A 13,404-nucleotide genomic window follows, 5' to 3' on the forward strand; every position below is an offset into this window, starting at 1 on the left:
AGAAAGATTGAGTGAGAATGATCGAGAGGGACGTGTATCAACATCTTGATATCGCTCTGGTTTTCCTATTTTAACCCTATCTCTAAGGTTATATCTTTTTTCAGAAGGCTCCCTTTGGGGAGACTTGTCTTCTCGGCCTGGAGATCTCTCTCTACGCTGAGGAGACCTTCCTCTGGACTGGAAATGCTTTTCCCTGGGAGTGGATTGTCTATTACCATCCCAACTCTTTTTTGGAGTTTTGAAATTATTTTAAATAAATGTTTTTTCATGATTTTCAGTTAGTTGGGGTTTTACCGGTTTCCCACCCAAACTATTTCTTCCTAGCTCTTCATAGGATTTTTCTATGATTCTGGCAAGTTCAAATGGTTTGTCTGCTATATCTGTTTCCTTCAATTTTTGGCAGATCGCCACAGATGCTGCTTCTCCTTTTATGTTGGCTAATAATATAGCCGAGACCTGCTTGAAGTCTTTCAGTAATTTCATACCAAGGGTTAAAGCAGGTTCTGGACCGTATTCATTTTGAATCTTTCTTAATACATCTGGTATGACCGCCATAGACGGGACACCATGTGTTTTTGTGTAGATCGAAGCAAAGACTGTGCCCCAAGTGTCACAGTCTTTCACATGTGGTGCGATCCCCATTGGGAGACAGATAGTCAGAATTCTGTGTTTCCCAGTAGGAGTAGTATCTGGAAATACTGCCTCTATTTGAGTAATTTTTTGTGCTAACCAGAATGGAATTTGTTCCCGTTTTATGGGAACTTTACCAAGACATGATTGTATGTTCTGTGGTGTGATTTTGTTTGTGTTCCCCTGGTGAAGGGTCAGCTGTGGAATATTAATTGTCGGTTGGACTGTTGAAGTCCGCATGACATATTGGACCAATTGTCTATGTATTTTAATTAAGAGTTTTCGCTCAGCTAAAAGTTCAGGAACTGACATTTTATCAATGTCTGGATGTGGTGTGTAGCTGGCTAGAACCGGCCATGTTGCTCCTGGTCTACCTAGTGGACCGAGCCTGGTGATGTGATTATTATGTTTTAGGGCGCCATTAAACCAGAGCAGTGCTCTTGGTAATTTAGTGTTCCTCTATTTTGTAATAGTGGAAGTCTTTTGTCACAGCATGTGCTGCTGGAAAATTTATCCTCTGTCTGCCGATATTCATGTGCCCCCTACCACGAATATGACTGTACCACCTCTTGGTGTCAGTCCATTTTCTAGAAGTTTAAGAGTTATAGTTCTTCTTATATTGACCGGAATGGAAAGGGAAGACCACTCGGTCCCCCCGAACGTATGGATGGGTGCCCCGATCCCCCCGGGAAACCGTTGTGGGCGGGGGGCGTGTCCCGGCTGGTATGCCCAAAGCGGCGTAGCCGGAGCACGCCCTTCCCGCCCAGAAGGGGTTGTCCTAAACACCCGCCCAGAAGTCCGCGCACGGATGGGCGTACCCGAGGTGGGCCCCCGCCCTCCCACAGATGGATAAATAGAGAAGGAATCCAATGAAGCGTCCTCTTGTTCCAGTGCTATGAAGGCTGCACCACTCGTCGCTCGTGAGCCCTCGAAGGAACAAGCCGCAATTTTGAGAACTTGTAATTTTTGTTGTTTCTCTTTCAGTGTCAGGCGTGTGGAAGATCGAGTCCCTTGTGGATCAAGTCGGACAGAGTAACCAAAGGCATGTCTGGCAATAAAGCGGGAAAGAGCTCCGAGATGGAGAAGATGCTACGCACCTTGGTGAACCGAGTAGCGGTGATGGACCGGAAAATGGGTAAAGTGGATGCACTCGTTAGGGGCTTAGCGGCCATCAAGAAGCAGATGGCGGCCCAGAACACCCCCTCGGGGTGGTCTAAAAAAGTAATAGGACCGGCCTTGCCGAATGTCGCCCCAGAGGGTAAGGGTAGGAGGAATAAGGGGAGGGCAGGTTCCAGGGAGGTCCCAGTCCAACCCAGTCGCGCCGGTAGATAGCCCGGTACCAGGTCCAGATGGGGGTTTACCAATCCCCGTAGTGATAACGCCAGTTGGGGATGACCAAATGCCCCCGGAACTGGCCTTTCAGTTAGCAGCAGTTTTACCATGGCTAAAGAAGAGAGCAGGGGGATCAGTGGCTGCGGGCGATCCGGCTGAGGAAGCCAGACTAATTATTGAGCAGTTGCGGCAGTCAAGGGATGCCGGGACAGCGAATGTACCTTCTATTCCCCTGCAGGTAGCGACAGGGGTCACGACGGATGGTCGAGCGAAGACAACGGACACGGCGGCTGAACCCGGTAAAAGACCATTGCCATTGGTGGGGGAGAGTTCAGTACCTTCAAGGCGGGAAAGTTTCTCTCAGCACATTCCTGCGGCTACGAAAGAAATGATATGGGGGGACAAATACATCAATATGTTTTCACTTTTGACTGACCATTGTGAGGTAGAATATGCAAAAACCTAGAAAGATTTGTGGCACCCCAGCATATGGCGGGCCAAGATGGCGGAATTCAGGGTCGATGAGACCATGGTGAACTGGGTCAGGGCCTTTTCTATTTTTACGGCAGTAATGGGTGAGCGTAAACCTGAAGTGTTGCCCGACTTATCATGTTACCAGAACAGGATCATGAATTTCTATGCAATGTACGGGGGAAATGAATGGAAGGGTTATGACGTTAACTTTAGAAAAGCAAAAGAGTTTAACGAGGCTTTAACATGGGATTGTCTGGACACGGTGTCGTGGCATAATCAGCTTTTGCCGGGACCGGCGGATACGTCGGTGCTGAGCACGAGCGTTTCCGGGACATTCCAACAAAAGCCGGCACAACCCTTTCGGGCGAGCGCCGGAGGGGAGTCGCATCCCAGATCCGGCGGGAATGGAGGCAAGCGAGGGGTTTGTTGGGGTTTCAACAAGGGAACCTGTAACAGGCCTCAGGGAACATGTAGGCTCCGGCATGCTTGTTCGGGCTGTGGGAATTCCTCCCACCCAGAGCTTAGCTGTCGATCCAAGTCCAGTGGTGCGGGAGGAAAAGGGGGATCCAAGCAGGATTGAGGTGGTGCCTTGGAAGCAAACATCTTCGCCCATTGATATCTTGGCTTTGACCCCCTGGCTGAACCGATACCCAGATCATGTATCCGCCGGGATCTTGAGGAATGGCTTTCTGTATGGCTTCAAAATCCCGGCGGGAAATTTTCGGGGGAGCCCCTTCTGTAAGAACCAACTGTCTATTCAACATAACCCGGCGGTGGCCGCCAAGAAAATAGCGAAAGAGGTCAGCTTGGGACGGGTAGCGGGGCCATTTGCCTGCCCGCCAGTTGCGGAATTTGTGTGTTCACCTTTAGGAGTGGTTCCGAAGAAGGACCCGGGGGAGTATAGACTCATTCACAATCTGTCGGCCCCTAAGGGGGCCTCATTAAATGAGGCTATTGACCCTGAGGTGTGCTTAGTTCGATACGCATCGTTCGATGATGCCGTCGTTCTGCTGAATCGCATGGGCCCCGGTGCACTGTTGGCAAAAACAGACATCGAATCGGCATTCAGGTTGCTCCCGGTACACCCTCAGGACCAGCGCTTGCTGGGATTCACGTTCCAAGGGAAGTATTACATGGATAAATGTATGCCCATGGGTTGTCCAATTTCATGTGCCTATTTTGAAATGTTCAGCTCCTTTTTGGAATGGGCGTTCACCGAGGCCACAGGGCATAGACAGGTGATGCACTATATGGATGACTTCCTTTTTCTAGGTCCGGCGGACAATACGGAATGTGCCCAATCACTGCAGAACTTCTGCACACTCATGCGGGAGTTTGGGGTCCCATTGGCACCAGGTAAGACGGTGGGGCCATCTACCTCACTGGAGTTTCTGGGGATTGAGCTCGACTCAGTGGAGGGGTGTTTCCGTCTGCCAATTGAGAAGGTGGCCAAGTTCAGGGCTTCCTTGATACAATGCCTCTGTAAGGACAAGTTGACCCTACACCAGCTACAACAGACAGTGGGTCAGCTTAATTTTGCCTTAAAAGTGATACCGATGGCCCGCCCCTTCTCACGTTCCATAGCACAAGCTATGGTAGGGCTCAAGGAAGGACGCCACCGCACTAGACTGTCGGCAGAGGTTCGCCAGGACATGCGCATTTGGTTAGCATTCCTGGCGGATTTCAACTGTCGAGTAGCGTGGAACAAACCCCCAGCATCGTCTGACGAGCTGGGCTTATGGACTGACTCGGCTGGGAGTGTGGGATTTGGTGCGATCTTTGGTAACCAATGGTCGGCGCAAACATGGCCGGCGTGGTGGCATTCAAGTGGTCTAACAGGTAACATTGGGTTCCTGGAGCTATTCCCCATTTGGGTGGCTCTGTTGGCATGGCAGTAAGACTTTAGGAACCACTCAGTGGTGTTTTGGTCAGATAACATGACGGTGGTCGAGTGTATTAATCACCAGGCTGCACGATGCAAGTGGATCTTGAGACTGTTGAAAGAAATTGTATTGCGATGCATGAAATTGAATGTACAATTCAGGGCAAGGCATGTGCCGGGTGTCCTGAATAATGCAGCTGATGCACTCTCTCGTTCACACATGCAGGCCTTCAGGGGTTATCTACCTACAGCGGACCTAGTGGCGGCACCGTTCCCCGACGCACTAGGCAGATCGGTGCCCCGGATTACAAGACCTCGTGGCAGCCAGTTTAGTGCCCAGGACGAGGAAAGCTTATGAAGGAGCGTTTCGTTCATACTGCGCCTTTTTAGGGCCGGTAGGGGGTCATAGCTGGGGTCAGGAAGAGTCCTTCCTCCGGTTTCTGGTGGCACTTCATAAGAAAGGCCGATCGGCGGCAACCGCCAACAGGTATAGGGCTGCCATATCATTCATGGCACAGCTCCACGGGATACGGGACCCGACGAGTTCCTTCTTAGTCAAGAAGGCACTCCGCGGCTGGCAGCGCCTGGAGGGTCGCAGACAGGATAAAAGGCACCCGATTGGGTTAGACAGATTGTCCTTACTACTAGCGAAACTGGATGAGACATGCTCCTCGCACAGCGAGGTAAATCTGTTCCGAGCGGCTTTCGCATTGGCATTCCATGGGGCCATGCGGGTAAGTGAACTCGTAGCGAGGAATAAGAAGGATATGGAGGGAGGGCTATGCAGGGATCACGTCCAATGAAGGGGCGATTCTCTGCTGATCTCGATAGCCAGGTCAAAGACAGACCAGGAGGCTTTGGGGAGTAGTGTGGTGCTGCAGCGCGCCCGGGGGAGCCCCAGTTGTCCAGTAAGGTATTTGGAGGACTACATGGCACAGAGGTTGACAACATGGGGGGGGACCCTGCTTAGACACAAGGACGGCACCCCTTTGACAAGATTTCAATTTCGGAGAGTGCTGGCAATTACAATTGCTGCGGCGGGCTTGAACCCGTGTGATTTTGGGACCCACTCATTTAGAATAGGGGCCGCTACTGAGGCTACGGCTCGGGGTCTGGGTACAGAGGAAGTGAAACAGTTAGGCCGTTGGTCCTCGAACTGTTTCAAGAGGTATGTGCGACTGCACATGTTGTAAAAGACTGATGAAATGCACTCACGCTTGTTGTCTTTTGTTTGGATTACAGTTTTGCAAGCCTGTAACGCGGGGCGAAAATTGGGATCGGCCCAACACCAGAGGACCAGTGAGAAAGGATCACTGACTGGAGATCAAGTGGTATGGGTCGTGGGCCACTCATACGTGAGGCGTGCCGGGGACATATTCAAGGCAGGTGACGCGACTCACGCATCTGAGGAATATGGGTTCAGAGTGTCCTTCCATGGGAAAGGAGGCCTCTGTTTTGACCAATTTCAGAGCTTTGTGGAGGAACTCTTAGGGCGGCAAAGGTCACCGCCATCTGTAATCATAGTGCATCTGGGAGGCAATGACTTGGTAAGACTGGGAAGACGGGTGTTGGTAGAGCACATATTGTCAGCAGTCAGTTGGTTGGCCAAGAGGCTCCCGGGGTGTACGATTGCCTGGTCCCACATGATTCCCAGAAGAGTTTGGCGGGGGGGGTTTGTCTGTGTCGGCGTTGAACCACTCGGTAAAGAGGGTCAACAACAAGATCGAGAAACTGTTTCGCTCTACTCACTTACAAAGCATTCCTCACGGGTGTATCCGGGGTGATCACTATTATTTGAATGATGGGGTGCACCTGTCCAGGGCTGGGAATGAATTACTCATAGGAGACTTCGTAGCATGGCTAAGGGCGTTGAGGAGACATGACCTTTAGGAGGTGTGGGGGGGCCGGATAGTCGGTCAACTATCCGGCCTGTGGCGGTAAGGTCATGATCGGGAGCAGTGATTTCAAGGTCCCTAGGGGGGGCGCCACCCAGTACGGATGGGAGCGCCCGGGGGAGGCGGCCATTGGCCCCTCCCATGGGGGGCGGCACCCACTACGGATGGGTCACCCAGGGGGAGACGGCCATAGGCCCCTCCCAGAGGGAGACAACTATATGTCCCTCCTACAAATTTCCCGGGGGCCGGATATCCGCTCTGGCGGAAGAGAGTGTGGGGAAGGGGGGAGTCCACGCTGTCCTTCTTACGGATACCTTGCACGAGAACTCGGACGACCTTTAGGATGGCGTCGAGTGAAAGGGGGCCTCCACGACAAGGGAAGTTACAGTTGGCAGCAAGGGTAAAGTCCTCTGCGCATGCGCCACTCACACCGTGAGGGCGGGAATTTGGTAAGTAGGGATCTGACACCTGTTAAGACCTTGCCGTTGGCCCTTAATGCTAGGATGTACAATTTTATTTTAGAATGTTATGCATTTTCAGGATGCTAGACTCGGCTAGGAAACCTTTGTATTAGAGATTTGTTAAGGTTAGCCAAAGAACTTGTCTTCATCAAAATGTAATGGAAGATAAAATTGTACATGATTCATGAAACGTTTAATTTAAAGTTTTAAATTTTGTTTCATATTTTAATAAATGCGGCCGGGGGGTAACTCCCCCCCGCCTTCCAAAAGCTCAAACCTGTGTCTGTCTCCTCCCATGGGGAATTGGTGTTGGGAGGGGGTGGTGGGCATCCCGGCCCATATGGAAAGGGAAGACCACTCGGTCCCCCCGAACGTATGGATGGGTGCCCCGATCCCCCCAGGAAACCGTTGTGGGCGGGGGCGTGTCCCGGCTGGTATGCCCAAAGCGGCGTAGCCGGAGCACGCACTTCCCGCCCAGAAGGGGTTGTCCTAAACACCCGCCCGGAAGTCCGGGTACGGATGGGTGTACCCGAGGTGGGCCCCCGCCCTCCCACAGATGGATAAATAGAGAAGGAATCCAATGAAGCGTCCTCTTGTTCCAGTGCTCTGAAGGCCGCACCACTCGTCGCTCGTGAGCCCTCGAAGGAACAAGCAGCAATTTTGACCCACCCACCAGCCCCTTTTTGCAATGTTTTTTTAATAAAGTAATTGTTGGTGATTATTCGAATGTATTAAAAAGATACAGTCAAATTTTGCAGCATGGACGTATGCCTTTGATTGAATAGATGTTTGTAGGCCTTTTTTCCTTTGTAGAAACGTAGAGGAATGGATCAAATAATAAAAATTGTCTTGTGTTTTAGGACTTTTTTCCCTTGGTAGTAATGTCTAAGTTGGTGAATTATCAAGCTGTTACAGATTAGGCGTATTTTTCTTTCCTCAGTAGGTAAAACAACTGTCGTATTTAATTTGGTCGGGTGGTAAGGTCATGATCGGTGAGGAGTGATTTCAAGGTCAATAGGGGGGGGCGCCACCCAGAACGGATGGGAGCGCCCGGGGGGAGGCGGCCATTGGCCCCTCCCACGGGGGGCGGCACCCACTACGGATAGGTCGCCCAGGGGGAGAAGGCCACAGGCCCCTCCCAGAGGGAGACGGCTATATGCCCCTCCTACGAATTTCCCGGGGGCCGGATATCCACTCCGGCGGAAGAGAGTGTGGGGAAGGGGGGGAGTCCATGCTGTCCTTCTTACGGATACCTCGCACGAGAACTCGGACGACCTTTAAGATGGCGTCGAGTGAAAGGGGGCCCCCACGACAAGGGAAGTTACAGTTGGCAGCAAGGGTAAAGTCCTCTGCGCATGCGCCACTCACACCGTGAGGGCGGGAATTTGGTAAGTAGGGATCTGACACCTGTTAAGACCTTGCCGTTGGCCCTTAATGCTAGGATGTACAATTTTATTTTAGAATGTTATGCATTTTCAGGATGCTAGACTCGGCTAGGAAACCTTTGTATTAGAGATTTGTTAAGGTTAGCCAAAGAACTTGTCTTCATCAAAATGTAATGGAAGATAAAATTGTACATGATTCATGAAACGTTTAATTTAAAGTTTTAAAAATTGTACATGATTCATGAAACGTTTAATTTAAAGTTTTAAATTTTGTTTCATATTTTAATAAATGCGGCCGGGGGGGTAACTCCCCCCCGCCTTCCAAAAGCTCAAACCTGTGTCTGTCTCCTCCCATGGGGAATTGGTGTTGGGAGGGGGGGGTGGGCATCCCGGCCCATATGGAAAGGGAAGACCACTCGGTCCCCCCGAACGTATGGATGGGTGCCCCGATCCCCCAAGGAAACCGTTGTGGGCGGGGGCGTGTCCCGGCTGGTATGCCCAAAACGGCGTAGCCGGAGCACGCACTTCCCGCCCAGAAGGGGTTGTCCTAAACACCCGCCCGGAAGTCCGGGTACGGATGGGTGTACCCGAGGTGGGCCCCCGCCCTCCCACAGATGGATAAATAGAGAAGGAATCCAATGAAGCGTCCTCTTGTTCCAGTGCTCTGAAGGCCGCACCGCTCGTCGCTCGTGAGCCCTCGAAGGAACAAGCGGCAATTTTGACCCACCCACCAGCCCCTTTTTGCAATGTTTTTTTAATAAAGTAATTGTTGGTGATTATTCGAATGTATTAAAAAGATACAGTCAATTTTTGCAGCATGGACGTATGCCTTTGATTGAATAGATGTTTGTAGGCCTTTTTTCCTTTGTAGAAACGTAGAGGAATGGATCAAATAATAAAAATTGTCTTGTGTTTTAGGACTTTTTTCCCTTGGTAGTAATGTCTAAGTTGGTGAATTATCAAGCTGTTACAGATTAGGCGTATTTTTCTTTCCTCAGTAGGTAAAACAACTGTCGTATTTATTTTGGTCGGGTGGTAAGGTCATGATCGGTGAGGAGGGATTTCAAGGTCCCTAGGGGGGGTGCCACCCAGAACGGATGGGAGCGCCCGGGGGGAGGCGGCCATTGGCCCCTCCCACGGGGGGCGGCACCCACTACGGATAGGTCGCCCAGGGGGAGAAGGCCACAGGCCCCTCCCAGAGGGAGACGGCTATATGCCCCTCCTACGAATTTCCCGGGGGCCGGATATCCGCTCCGGCGGAAGAGAGTGTGGGGAAGGGGGGGAGTCCATGCTGTCCTTCTTACGGATACCTCGCACGAGAACTCGGACGACCTTTAAGATGGCGTCGAGTGAAAGGGGGCCCCCACGACAAGGGAAGTTACAGTTGGCAGCAAGGGTAAAGTCCTCTGCGCATGCGCCACTCACACCGTGATGGAGGGAATTTGGTAGTAGGGATCTGACACCGGTTAAGACCTTGCCGTTGGCCCTTAATGCTAGGATGTACAATTTTATTTTAGAATGTTATGCATTTTCAGGATGCTAGACTCGGCTAGGAAACCTTTGTATTAGAGATTTGTTAAGGTTAGCCAAAGAACTTGTCTTCATCAAAATGTAATGGAAGATAAAATTGTACATGATTCATGAAACGTTTAATTTAAAGTTTTACATTTTGTTTCATATTTTAATAAATACGGCCGGGGCGGTAACTCCCCCCCGCCTTCCAAAAGCTCAAACCTGTGTCTGTCTCCTCCCATGGGGAATTGGTGTTGGGAGGGGGTGGCGGGCATCCCGGCCCATATGATTATAACACTCGGGTCATTATCTTGGAGGGTTGTGTCTTCCTCTAAGAGTCGAGCTGCTAAGGCTTCTCTTTCTCTCTCTTCGTCACTTTCTGACATTTTACTGGCTGAAAGTTTTCTGTTGCAGATCGAGTTTCAAGGAAACAAAGATTAGGTGCACAATATTTTGGAACACTGTATCCTTCAACGTTGATCAAACCAAAAACTAATACATAGGATTCTCATCCTACTAAGTTCCGGCGGATATTAACATTTCACCCACTCCAGATGTCTATTGGAGTTTTTACGGGAAAAAGAGGTCCGTGTGAAAAAGCACGACTGAGTTACTCTAGTGTCTTGCGTTAGATTATCGCCTTACCAAACGTTGGGCGCCATGTAGTGTAGTTCATATTTTCCCAATAGGCTCTGCGCTTTGGAATAACATAAACAGCAGATTAGGTGTAGGACTGAGGTCATCTAGGTCTCTACTGAATATGTTAAACTTAATTTGGTTTGCGCCAGCTAGCTCAGAGGTCACTGGAAACTTTCTCGAATAATTAGGGCGGGATGAACTTCCCTGGCTCAGACAAGAAGGGATTCAGTTTCCGACAACCGCATAAACATGACAACTTTGCTCCCTCAGAATAAGAGTGTATCTCTAGAGTCGTGTGAAAACAATAGACAGCTATTTCACTCAGTCAGCAGTGCATACTCAGCTTCACCAGAATGCAGAGAAATAGAGAGACGGGCGTTTTCAATTAAAGGTGTTACTTATTGAGCAGTCTTCTTCCTCATGCAAGAGAAATGAATTGCCACAATTGCAATACTTAAAGTAAAGTGCGTACAGTAAAAGTAGTATTAGGAAATAATACTGTAAAAGCATTGATATGGTTTCTTAGCCATATGATACTTTAAAATAGATAAAATATATACATATACATAAATACATTGACTAACGTACTCAACTGGTGCTTCTAACTAAGTCTACCCCTGTGTACCTGACCTAAGCCTAATACTTGGGAAGGGATGAGTAAGTAGCAGTTTAAGTGAAGTTGGTTAAGATTTGTTTTGCCAAGAATCTGCATCAAGAATTCTCTTAAGGGTTTAGTCAGCTCCGTACCTTGGTAATAGAATGTGGGCGGTCTGGTATCTTTTTCCTTAGGACTCGATATCCCAGCAACCCGCAAGGGTAGGCTGGAAACACCGGAGCTGGATTTTCTTGGCTGGAGAAAAAGACAGCGTCTCTCTCAGTGCGTCAAACGGGAGGGGCGGCTTCCGTGGGATTCTCGCATCAGCTGGGCTCTCGGGCAAGTAGATGGCCGTTCTGCTCCAAACCACTGTGTGTTTGCTTAAGGCAACTGTTGGTATTTTATACCTGGAAGGTGCCGGGTTTGACCTAAGGTTGGACATAAGACGTCACAAAGAACTAACAGTTCTTTCTGGACTTCAGGTGTTGTTGTTCAAATCAAAACAAAAGCAGGGGGGATTTCCCGGGCTGCTGGAGGCTTGGTTTGTTTAAAGAACGCGTTGTGCTTTCTAGGAGTCGATGGGAGTAGCCGTGCTGTGCTTTGGACTGCATGGGCTATTATTGAATATGGATCTGATTCTTATGCCTTTATCAGGATATTATTGATTATAACCTTACAAGGGCATAAATCGGGAATATATAATTAGGCTCCTAGATATAAACAGGACGTCATAAAGGCCCGTGATCACGCCTCGCAGGAGTAAACAATTGCGAACACGTAGATGCGGCGGGCAGCAACAATCTTGCACTCGCGAAATTGCAAAATTTGCAATTTTGCACAAGAAATCCACCAGCAAGCAGCATAAACCTTCTGAAAATGATGATTTGTATCAGAATAACTCGCCTCAACAAAAGAGGGGGGACCAAGGAGCTTTTTAAGGTCCAGTGTCCACGCTCCTTAATTATAAATGTATACCAAAAAAGGGAACACTGTTCCTAATGCAAGGTGCAAAAGTCACCCATGCAAAAGGGTGCAAAAAAGTCACCCGTTTAAAACCAGGGGAAGAAAAGAGAAAGAACAGGGATCCTAGGTAACAGTCCCCACTAGTGATAGGAAAACCATCTTGTTGTCCTCTGTTGCCCTCACACACACCTGAGCTCCCCAACACAGCCACCGCGCTTTTTACCCTATGCGCGCACAAGCGTGATTAATCATGGGAGCGGCGCCGTAACAGAGTTCTGTGCCGTGGGTATTAATCTCCGTCAAACACTTGAGGGTCCTGACGGGCGGCGGCCACTGGAGTTGCTCCTCAGCAGCCTTAGAAGCACACCAGCCCCTCACAAAGTACTGATCAGGAGCGGTTTCACCATGCAGTTGTAGCCAGAAGCTGGGCATACAGGTTACTGCGCCACCCTGATTTATGTGAGGGTATATTTTTTAGTTTTCTTTTCACGTGCACTTTACACACTAAAGCTCTGGTCCTAAAGAAGCGCCAACGATCCTTATGGCAATACAGGCACGAAACATGTTGACCTATGTTGTTCTATGCCCGGGCATAGTATGCCATTGGGGCTTGATTTTAATTAGTAGTTGAGTCTACTCTGGGTACACCAATTTACCTTCGCTGCATGGTGACCCTATTTTTATATCACACTTGCACGTCAATTTATTACCCTCAATTGGTATACATATCAGAATAACTCCTCAGGTTGACATTTCCCTGCACTTTTTTTGCAAGGAGTCCATTTTTGGGGGGGTGGCAGGAAGGAAGTGCCCCACAGTCTCCAACTTCCTCTTCCTGTCCAGCAGGCTCCTCCCAGTGCTTTTTTCATGTCCTGGTCACTTTGATTTGGATCTTGACCTGGAAGGATTACTTTTTGTGGATGCTGCTGGATATTTGGATTTGAGGCCTTTTTGACTTTCTTTGGATCACTTTTGGATTAGAAATTTCACAAGTAAGTTTGTTTGGGGCATTACAGTTGCTGCAACTACAATTTTGGAATTTTCGATTTTTGGGCAGTTGTTGGGGCCTTTTGCCCAGGGGTACTCAGTGGTGCATGGACTGAGTCTTTCTATGGGGTCTCTTTACTGTAAACATCATGGAGGGCATGGATGGCATTGGATTGTGGTGATTTTTGTGTGTTTTTCGATTTTTTGGGGTGTTGATGGGGCCTGTCCATGTGGGTGGGGGCCATTTTGAGGACTGGTACAGGCAGGGCCTTGCCATGTGGTGGGGGTCTAGGGGCCGTTTTGAAGCCAGGCAGTGTGCTTTGTTGTGCCATTGGCCTGCACCCAGTCTGCCATGCTTTCATCCATTATGCCCAGGGGTACTCAGTGGTGCATGGGCCTAGTCTTTCTGTGGGGTGTCTTGAATTTGAACATGATTGACGGCATGGATGGCATTGGATTGTGGTGATTTTTGTGTTTTACGGTTTTTGGGGGTGGTGATGGGGCCTGTCCATGTGGGTGGGGGTCATTTTGAGGACTGGTACAGGCAGAGCTTGGCCATGTGGTGGGGGTCTAGGGACCATTTTGATGCCAGGCAGTGTGCTTTGTTGTGCCATAGGCCTGCACCCAGTCTGCCATGCTTTCATCCATT

Source organism: Lissotriton vulgaris, chromosome 7 (genome assembly GCF_964263255.1).
Source record: "Lissotriton vulgaris chromosome 7, aLisVul1.2, whole genome shotgun sequence".
Lineage (NCBI taxonomy): Eukaryota > Metazoa > Chordata > Amphibia > Caudata > Salamandridae > Lissotriton > Lissotriton vulgaris.